Source organism: Sphaerodactylus townsendi, linkage group LG16 (genome assembly GCF_021028975.2).
Source record: "Sphaerodactylus townsendi isolate TG3544 linkage group LG16, MPM_Stown_v2.3, whole genome shotgun sequence".
Classification (NCBI taxonomy): domain Eukaryota; kingdom Metazoa; phylum Chordata; class Lepidosauria; order Squamata; family Sphaerodactylidae; genus Sphaerodactylus; species Sphaerodactylus townsendi.
Window position 1 is genome coordinate 19,250,443 of NC_059440.1, and position 9,326 is coordinate 19,259,768.

The following is a 9,326-nucleotide window of genomic DNA, read 5'->3' on the forward strand; positions in this document are numbered from 1 at the left end:
ACTGCCACCTTATCCAGAGGAACTGATGTCTGCCATTTGGAGACCAGCTGTAATTGTGGGACGTGCCCAGGCTCCACCTGGGTACCTGAAGAGTGGTACCAGCTGGCCCCAGAGGTTATATGGAAGAAAAGTGCCAGGCCACCTGACTCCCTGCCAAAAAGACCCTGTTTGCTGACCTAAAAGTGCTTGTTGTTCACTTCTTCTGATTTTTTTTGGCTGGGTGCAACATTTTTGCTACATATCCCCTATGGATTCTTTTTAACAAGCTGTCAAAAGAAGCCCTGAAAGTTGTGTGTGTGTGTTTGTGGGAGTTGTTAGAGAATGAGAGAAAAGGAAGGAGAACTGCCTGGTGTGGTATATGCACCCTTTCAATCTGCTGTGAATATCATTTGCCTTCCACATTCTATGGGGTGCCTCTTTTTTAAAAAATATGTGATTTATTCATGCAGGTGTAACATCTACATAACATGGCTACCTGGCTTGGTGGATGACGGCACAACCCTTCCCAGATCCAGCTGCCTTCCTTTGTTTCCCCTGGCTCCCGCTGCGCTTTGCAACAGGTAGAGATTAATTAGCAGAAGAGTGAGGTCATTGGCTTTGGCTGCCGGCCAGGCTTTGAGTAACACACTTTCTTCCTCTTATCTTGTTTTCCTGACAGAACATTACGTAGGGCAGCCAAGAATGATGAGGAGAAGGCTCCGGAATCTCCAGATAACAATTTGAGGTGCTTCAGAATTTCCCACTTGGCAAAAAGGAGAACACAGAATGGGTATAGTTTAGAATTTGTAACCTGCAGGTGGGGCATGGAGATTTCCCAGAAATACAGATAATCTCCAGACTTCAGAGATCAGATTCCCCTGGAGAAAATGGCCAGTTTAGAAGGTGGACTATATCATGGCAGGGGTCTCCAGTGTGGGCACCACGGTGCCTGTCAACATTTTTCCTGGCTTTTAGAAGGTTGGTGGGGCTAGGTGGGGCTTTTTCCCCAGCAGGACTTCTGATTGGCTGTGTAGATGAACAGGAATCTTGTTAAACAAAGTTTCAGTCTGAAATGCTGTTACTGTTATATAACCTTGATCCCTGACATTTTTGGTCGGCTTTGCTTCCTGTGGCACCCATTTTTGCAATTAGGCCTACTGTCCTTTGTCAGAATTCCAAAGATGCAGGGACGTACGCGTACCACCCAGAGGAACGTACGGGGTCAAATGTCCCTGGGCTGCTGCCATTAAGTCACATGGGGAGCAGAAAATTGCCCCAACCCCCCTCCTCCTTCCCCCCAGGTCCGTACATTGACTTCAAGATCTGGTGCAAAAAAGTTTTTTGGTTGTGGTGGGGGAGGGCAGCCGTCCACACCGGGGGCCCCCCTCAGATTTTGCCCTGGGGTACATTTTTCCTGGCTATGTCTCTGCAAAGATGCCTGCAGGTTCGAAACAGTTGGGGACCAACCCTTGCTCCATGGCATCACATCCCGAAACCCCCCCTCTCTCTAGGTTGCCAACACTGGGTTGGGAAACACTTGGGGATTTGGGATGCATGCTGGGAAGGATGAGGCTTGGGGAACTGTGGGATCTTAGTAGGGTAAAATACTATAGTGTCCACCATCCAGAGCAGCCATTTTCTCCTGGGAACATAATCTCTGTAGTCTGGAGATCTGATGCAATTCCAGGAGATATCCAGGCCCAACCTGGAGGTTGGCAACCCTTTGGCACCCTGGCAATCTCTCGGAGTTCCCCATCCTATAGTTGGCAGCCATTGGGTGGTTTGTGGCAAATTGTCCTGGGATTGTTGGCTGAGTAAACTGGGAGAGGTGTTGAAGAGCACCTCAACAAAGGACACAATTTACATTTGCAGATTTCCATTCATAGATGAAAACTGATGCAACCGGTGACTCTCGAAGGCAGAAGCCCACTGGGCCTGGGTTTTCCTAATGCCATTTGCAAATCCAGAGGTGACGCTGGCTCTTATTATCAGTGGGATTCTGCTGCTAGATCGTTACTAAAGAGAAACCAGCCTACACCAAGGAAAGGACTTAAACACTGACAAAGGGCACGGAGCGAGTTTGCTGCCTTGCTTGCCAGATTTGAACTTGGCCCACAGCCTAGATGACAATTAACTACCGGGCTAAGCTACACCTCATATTTAACCTACACCGTGAGGCACATGCCTGCCTTGGAGAGCCCCTATTTTTAGCCTAGCAGGCCAAGACTGCTGCGAAAGATGGAAAAGGCATTCCTGCTAATGTTCATAGTGTTCCAAACTCCCAATGAAATGAAATAAAGAAATACGAGCAGAATAAAGGAACGATAGCGTGTTGATTGCATTGTCGAAGGCTTTCATGGCCGGAATCACTGGGGTGTTGTGTGGTCCCCGGGCTGTATGGCCGTGTTCTAGTAGCATTTTCTCCTGATGTTGCTCCTGCAACTGTGGCTGGCATCTTCAAAGGATCTGATGGTAGTAAAGCAAGTGCAGTATATATACTTGTGGAATGTCCAGTGTGGGAGAAAGAACTATTTGCATTGGTTAACAAGTTAACAAGTGTAAAGGGTGCAATTAGCAAGTGTGATTCACACTTGACTGAAAAATCACACTTGGTAATTGGACCCTTTACACTTGTTAACCATTGCAAATAGTTCTTTCTCCCACCCTGGACATTCCACAGGCATATATACTCCACTTGCTTTGCTTCCATCAGATCCTCTGAAGATGCCAGCCACGGATGCAGGTGAAACGTCAGGAGAAAATGCTACTGGAACACGGCCATACAGCCTGGAGACCCCACAACACCCCAGTAGCATGTTGGGCTCCTGGTTGAGGAGACCAGCATAGACTACAAAATACTGGAAAGAGCGGTTTCAGTGACACTGGTTTAACTGGGATGCTAGGTTTTGCCCCTCTTAATGGAGCATGTTTGGCAAAAGAGTATTGCGGTGAGAATTCAGATCCCCTTCCCACACCCCAGCCAAGTTATCCATGGCCATTTCCCCACTTTTCTTTCTACCACCTTCGCTGCGCGACTCACTGGGCGCGTCATTTCTGGCGCGCGCCCGGGCTTCCCGGGCTCTGCACGGGGTCATCAAAAGGCGCCATTTTGAGGAGTGCCAGGAATGACGCGTGCTGAGGGAGCACGAGAGCGGCAGCGTCGCGGCTGCGTTGTCGCCGCCCCTGTAGTGGGGAGTGCTGGGGGACTCCGCACTACTTGGCCCGAGTAGCGCGCAGCAGAAGGTAAGTGGGGAAAGGCCTCATCTAAGGCAGCCCAGATCACTCACCACCGACCAGAGGCAAAGAACACCTGACTGAAAATTGTGCTTTGCAGGATCAACAACTGACCAGCAGGACTGGGCCGAGAGCTGTGATCAGTCACAATCCACACGTCCTTTCTTTTTCATACTCCCAAAGACGGACACGGCACAAAGAGGATGTGAGCCTTTAGCCTGGTCAGTGTCACAAATCGTATGCGTCATTCTTCCTTAGCCACTGAGAATGGAGTCGGCGCAACATCGGGGGAGCGCACCAGTGCTCCTTCTGGCAACGTGCAAGAGGAGGACGCTGGCTGGTCGTGACAGGCTCCCGGTCCCGGAGCTGGCTTACATTTTCCATAGCTCCACCTCGCTTTCTCATGCTTTATCTGGTTGGAAGACTGGGAGCTTATCTGCAGCGGGGATTGCTGCCTTCCAGACTTGGCTCTGCTTTTCTTTGTGCATGTAATGGAAACAAGCACTTGGCTATCCTGCAAGCATGTATTTCCTCTGCGGCTTATGGGTAGCAAGTGTTCTAATGATCCCTACTCATGGGCTTTGAAGAACACACATGAGTGTTCCTTGAAAGTCTTATTGGGGAAAAGCTTCACTTTTGTGTCTTAGGCACAGGGGAAGGACCAGGTTGAACAAGTAGCAATATTTGAGAGCCAGCGTGGTGTAGTGGTTAAGAGTGGTAGACTCTAATCTGGTGAACCAGGTTTGTTTCCCCGCTCCTCCACATGAGCGGCAGAGTCTTACCTGGTGCACTGGATTTGTTTCCCCTCTCTTCTCCATGAAGTCTGCTGGGTGACCAATGCTAGTCACAGTTCTCTCGGAACTCTCTTCACCAGGAGTCTGTTGTGGGGAGAGGGAGGGAAGAGGTCACTTTGAGACTTCTTATGGTTGTGAAAAGTGGGGCATAAATCCAAACTCTTCTTCTCTTTATTCTGGGCTTGATGGGAGCCAGGATTTAGCTCCAGAATTTGCTTTCATAGATTGGTGTCAGAACTCCCATTTGAAACCTGGGGAGCGGCACTGAGGAAAAGAGTGATCCTAAGCATGTTTAGATTGCATGGGTAGCTCCTACACACTCGAGACTGGAAGGATAAGAATCCCCAAACCGAATTACACATAAGCTGTTTTCATACAAAAAGACTATTTTCCTGAAGTGGTACGGAAGAAGGGGTCAACAGTGTTGGATCTGGGGCTTGTATATATCTGTCATTTCATTGGAGACACCCAGCTCCTTGCATAGCGAAGGGTTATGCAAACCTATCAAACTTTTAGTGGTCCAGACGGTGGCTGAAGATTTTCAGTTGGCCATAACTGGGTGAAAAGTCCAGAACTGTAACTACTCTCCTGATGATTTGCATAAACCTTCTCTTCTCAAGGGAGCAGCAGTGGCATAGTGGTTAAGAGCAGGTGTACTCTAATCTGGAGGAACCGGGTTTGATTCCCCACTTTGCCACCTGAGCTGTGGAGGCTTATCTGGGGAATTCAGATTAGCCTGTACACTCCAACACACGCCAGCTGGGTGACCTTGGGCTAGTCACAGCTCTTCGGAGCTCTCTCAGCCACACCCACCTCAAAGGGTGTTTGTTGTGAGGGGGGAAGGGAAAGGAGTTTGTAAGCCCCTTTGAGTCTCCTATAAAAGAAAAGGGGGGATATAAATCCAACTCTTCTTCTTCTACTACTTATGTGCATACTAATGTATATGCAATTTAAAAAGCAGCTATATTATGTTCAGATTAACATCTTCTCTGTATCTCAGGGGAAACTGGGTCTGTGTGTTTGGCTCTGCACAGCACTGACTGGTTGATACCGACTCCGTCACTAACACGTTTCCCCTTGTCCATGGAGCGGTATTCAGCATCTTGAAAGTAATGTGTGTGTGTTTAAATAGAGTGACAAGCAAACATTCCACTGAATAATCTTATAAACAATCTTAAAAAGGGCTCTGCGGCACAGCTGGGTGAATTTAAGGAAGGTGACGGAACCAGTGTTTGAACTGCTGGTACGTGCCTCTGTCAGACAGACTCCAAAGGCAACAGAGATTGCGTGTACCCCCTGAGGAAAAAAAATGTCAAGGCTTGTTTTATTCGCTCCTCAATAAACACTCGAGGACTGCGGCGTTTCTAGCCAACTAGCTGGAGTAACGATTGCTCTTTGCAGATTAACTTGTGCGTGCACGCATGCATAACCAAAAGGGCTTATCCTTTTCCCAACTACTGGGATTTTCAGCGCTCAGGAAACAAGAGTTGTTTTTGCACCAGATAGAGAAACTGTGAGAAAGACGTGGGGACCCCCGGCCCCTTCCCATGCGCAACTCATCACAATCCAAACCAACCTAGCGATAAAGGCAGGACGAAAAGTCTACTTCCGTTGCAAGGAGAATCTCGTCAGGAAATCTGCCCGTGCAACTGTTTCCCATGCCTTTTGCGCAGTCTGCTTCTGAGGATCTTCAGATCCTGGAAGGGATGTGTCTTTATGTGGCCCAGATCCAAGGATATTAGTTTTACCCCCGTTTTGCACTGTGATGTGGTTGAACGCTGCAGCCAGTGCAGCATTAAAAATATCCATGTGAAGTTAACTCCGAAATGTTTTTGGCTGCAGCTGTTTAACTCCCAGGAGGTCCCTGTGAATCATGTTTTCCTTCAAGACCAGGGTCATTTGGAGACGCTTTGGATCTCTTGTTCTTTATCAAGCTGGTTCCCCCTTTGTGCGCCACAACCCCATCTCTAGGGAGGAGGCTATTTCCACTCAGCGCTGAGAACCAGATTAAAAAGGAAGGAGGAACATTAAACAGCTTCTGCAAGTATTGATGAAGACGACTTGGAGCCGCTGCAGCCTCCCATAGCCTCTCTAGGGCTTTGCATAGAGACTGGCCTGGTGTTGTCCAGAGGTGTATCTAGGGTCGTTTCCCCACTTACCATCTGCTGCGCGCTACTCTCGCCAAGTAGCGCGGAGTCCCGTGGCACTCCCCACTACAGGGGCAGCGACAACGCAGCCGCCCCGATGCTGCCGCTCTCGTGCCCCCTCAGCGCGCGTCATTCCTGGCGCTCCTCAAAACGGCGCCTTTTGATGTCTGCGCGGGGTCATGGGGAAGCCCAGGAGAGCTCCAGAAATGACGCGCGCAGCAAAGGGTGGTCGATGGTAAGTGAGGAAATGACCCTATGTCGAAAAGTAGCCCTATGTTGTCTTGAACACCCTGAGTAGCGTTGCCAGTCTCCAGGTGGTAGCCGAATTACAAATGGTCCCCAGGTTACGGGGATCAGGGCTGCTTTGGAAGGTGGACTGTATAGCTTTATATTCCACTGAGGTCCCCCCGCTCCCTAAAACCCACTCTCCCAGGCTCCCCCCTCCAAGAAACTCCCAAGAATTTCTCAACTCAGAGGTGGCAAAATTAGCAGTCTAGCTTGGCCAAGGCCTCCCAGTGCAGCCACGTGACCGAACAGGGGTATAAACTATGCTTTCCAACCATGATCCAACCGTTTACAATGAAAAGCACCAGCATCCTGCATCTGACCCTTCAATTGGCTTTTCAGTTGTTTTTGAAGAAAGGTTTGGCAACCCAGTTCCAAACACTGGCATGGGAAACATTGGATTCCTCTTTCTGTTCTGGGCTTCTGCTCTTTCTCCGGCTTGACCTGACAGCCTCCGACTCTCTGTGGCCGAGTCCCCCTCAGAGCCTCAAGTCCCTGGTATGCCTGGGGGTGAGCAAGCAGCCAGTGGCTGTTGCCATGGCTGCAAACTTTGTTTCCCCAATACTGGCTCCAGGCAACAGCAGGGGCTGGCTGCCCTCTTTTCAGCAAAACGGTTATCTGACCAGGGTCTTGACAGCATTCCTGGGGTGGCTCCCATTCTTTCCAGATCAAAGTTCTAGCTGTTTGCAGTGTTAAGGCAATATGACACCCCCATGGCAGAGGGCTGGAGGGTGGGGAGGGAGGGAGGAGAAGGTCAGTTGGCTTGGTGAGGGGATATGGGGCTTTTGTGGTCTTTCAGAGATTTGCTGCAGAAGAGGTGGGAAATACAGTCGCTTCCCCAGCCTTCCTCCCTTAAAGACAGCTTCCTTGGCATCTGCTCCATCTTGCAGTGGGACTCCTCATTAGCTGATTTTTGTTTGCAGAGTTCTTGCATTTATTCAGTGCCTCAAATCCTTCTGGCTGCCTCTTTGCTCCCACGCTTGTGTGGTTCCCTCTTGTTAGTGCCAATACAGCATAGTGCCAACCGGGCTTCCACACAACAGTTTTCCCTGCAGATTCTCTGCCTCAGTCCCAAGCAGTGACCTTCTGTCCCTCTTTGGGCCACTGGGACTTTCCCCATTTTAATCGTAAATCTACATACTATTATAACAATAAGTGTAATTGATTCTGTGAATACCCAGCGTTCATTTTTTTTAAAGCAACTGTACCCTCTTCCATTGTGGAACTTGGAAGGGCGGTCTATAAACCCAATAAATAATAATAATAACAACAACAACAACAACAAAAACTTTGCATGTCCACTTATATTTTTGCGTTGCTTTGGAACAGTGCAGCAGAGAACCTGTGCTCAGAATCGAACAAACCATTGTGGTGTCCCAAAAGCAGATCCATAACTGGGACACCTTATTTAATAAGTCTCCAGTATGTCTGCTTGGTAGCCTTGGACCATTGTTGCTCCAGACAAGAGCAGCAGATAACTTATATCAGTAATCTAGAGAACAGAGGACTGCAAGGTAGAACTGCACTGCTGACGTTACTTAGTGGGTATTGTGATGATATGCCCTTAAGAGTTTGAGTTGAGGGGCAGAGTTTAGGGACCCAGGAAAAGCAGTTCGAACTGAGACCTGAGAGAGTTAAGACTAAGAGCTTCGGTTAGCTGTTCTAGGAGTTCTTATTTTTAGCTGTAAATAAACCTGTTTTAAGACATTATTGTTGTCCTGCCATCTTTCAAGACAGGTATCTTTTTGGCAGCCCAAGATCATAATTGCTGTGTCAGAGAGCAGTGGAGAGCTCGTGTTATGGATCAAGAAAACACAACAGTCATTTTCGGATGTCAAGCCACTGGGGTAACTTATGCGGTACTAGGAAGGTGCTCCAAACCAGAGAGAGAAACCTTCTCGAGATTCACGGCACCCAGCTCAGGAACTCTCTGCCTAGAGAGATTCCTCTGTTCCCTTCTGCCACAAATCTTCCACTAGTGGGTGAAGATGTTTTGTTTTTCCTCAGTGATCCCTTCTTTCTGACCCATGCTTAAAAGTGTTCTTTTTTAATGCCTTTGTATGTATTTTAGTTGTTTTAAAAAAGCGTTTTAATTATGTGTATTGGGGGGAGAGGTTAATGGTTTTAAAATGTGATGTTATTATTTGTCAGCCATCTGGTGGATCTTGTGAGGGCACAAAGGCGAGGTGTGCATTTTGTAAAACAAAGAAACCAACGGCCAGAGAACCCCAAGGCAAATTCCCACCACTGTTGCATTTAGCTGGTCTCCACTGAGTGTGAATAAGATTAGTCCCAGAAGTCCATTTTATTCAATGAAATAAATATACCCTAATTCAATGAAGAGCCCCCCAAGTGAAGTGTTTATTTCAATCTGCTTTTTAGAATTTAAACATTATCTTGAGAGCCGCTTGTAAAACAAAGCAGCATAGCAAATGTGGCAACGTAGCACAGAAACCAATAGTGCAGTTTTGAACATTGGAGGGCATCCTGTACCCCCTCCCCCCACACACTGGTCATGGTGTGGAGGGGGGAGCTAACACCCTAGGCCAGTGGTGGCGAACCTATGGCACGGGTGCCAGCGGTGGCACTCAGAGCCCTCTCTGTGGGCACTCACGCACAAAGTTCATCATGTGGGAGGGGGGTGGAAAATCACCCCCCCCACACACACACATCTAGGCTGGCCTGGGCATGATCCTTTACCTGGAAGTTAGTTTGGTTGCTGGCAATGGGACTTGCTTCTGAGTAAACCCTCCTAGGATCGTGATTCACCCGTTGGAAGCATTGCAGTTGCTTCACTAAGCTTACTCCTGAGTAATGCGTGCCTCGGAGCCAACCGTTTTTTCTAAACTAAAACCTCAGTATTCAGGTTAAATTGCCGTGTTGGCAC

At 48.5% G+C, this 9,326-nt stretch overlaps 1 long non-coding RNA gene across 1 annotated transcript; it reads left to right on the forward strand.

Moving 5' to 3' along the window:
• Positions 1 to 449: 449 nt before the first annotated feature.
• On the forward strand, positions 450 to 2,035 carry LOC125445641. The gene is made up of 3 exons (XR_007246320.1): positions 450 to 560; positions 659 to 724; positions 1,852 to 2,035. It is a non-coding gene; the product is annotated as an uncharacterized LOC125445641 (long non-coding RNA).
• Positions 2,036 to 9,326: the final 7,291 nt, after the last annotated feature.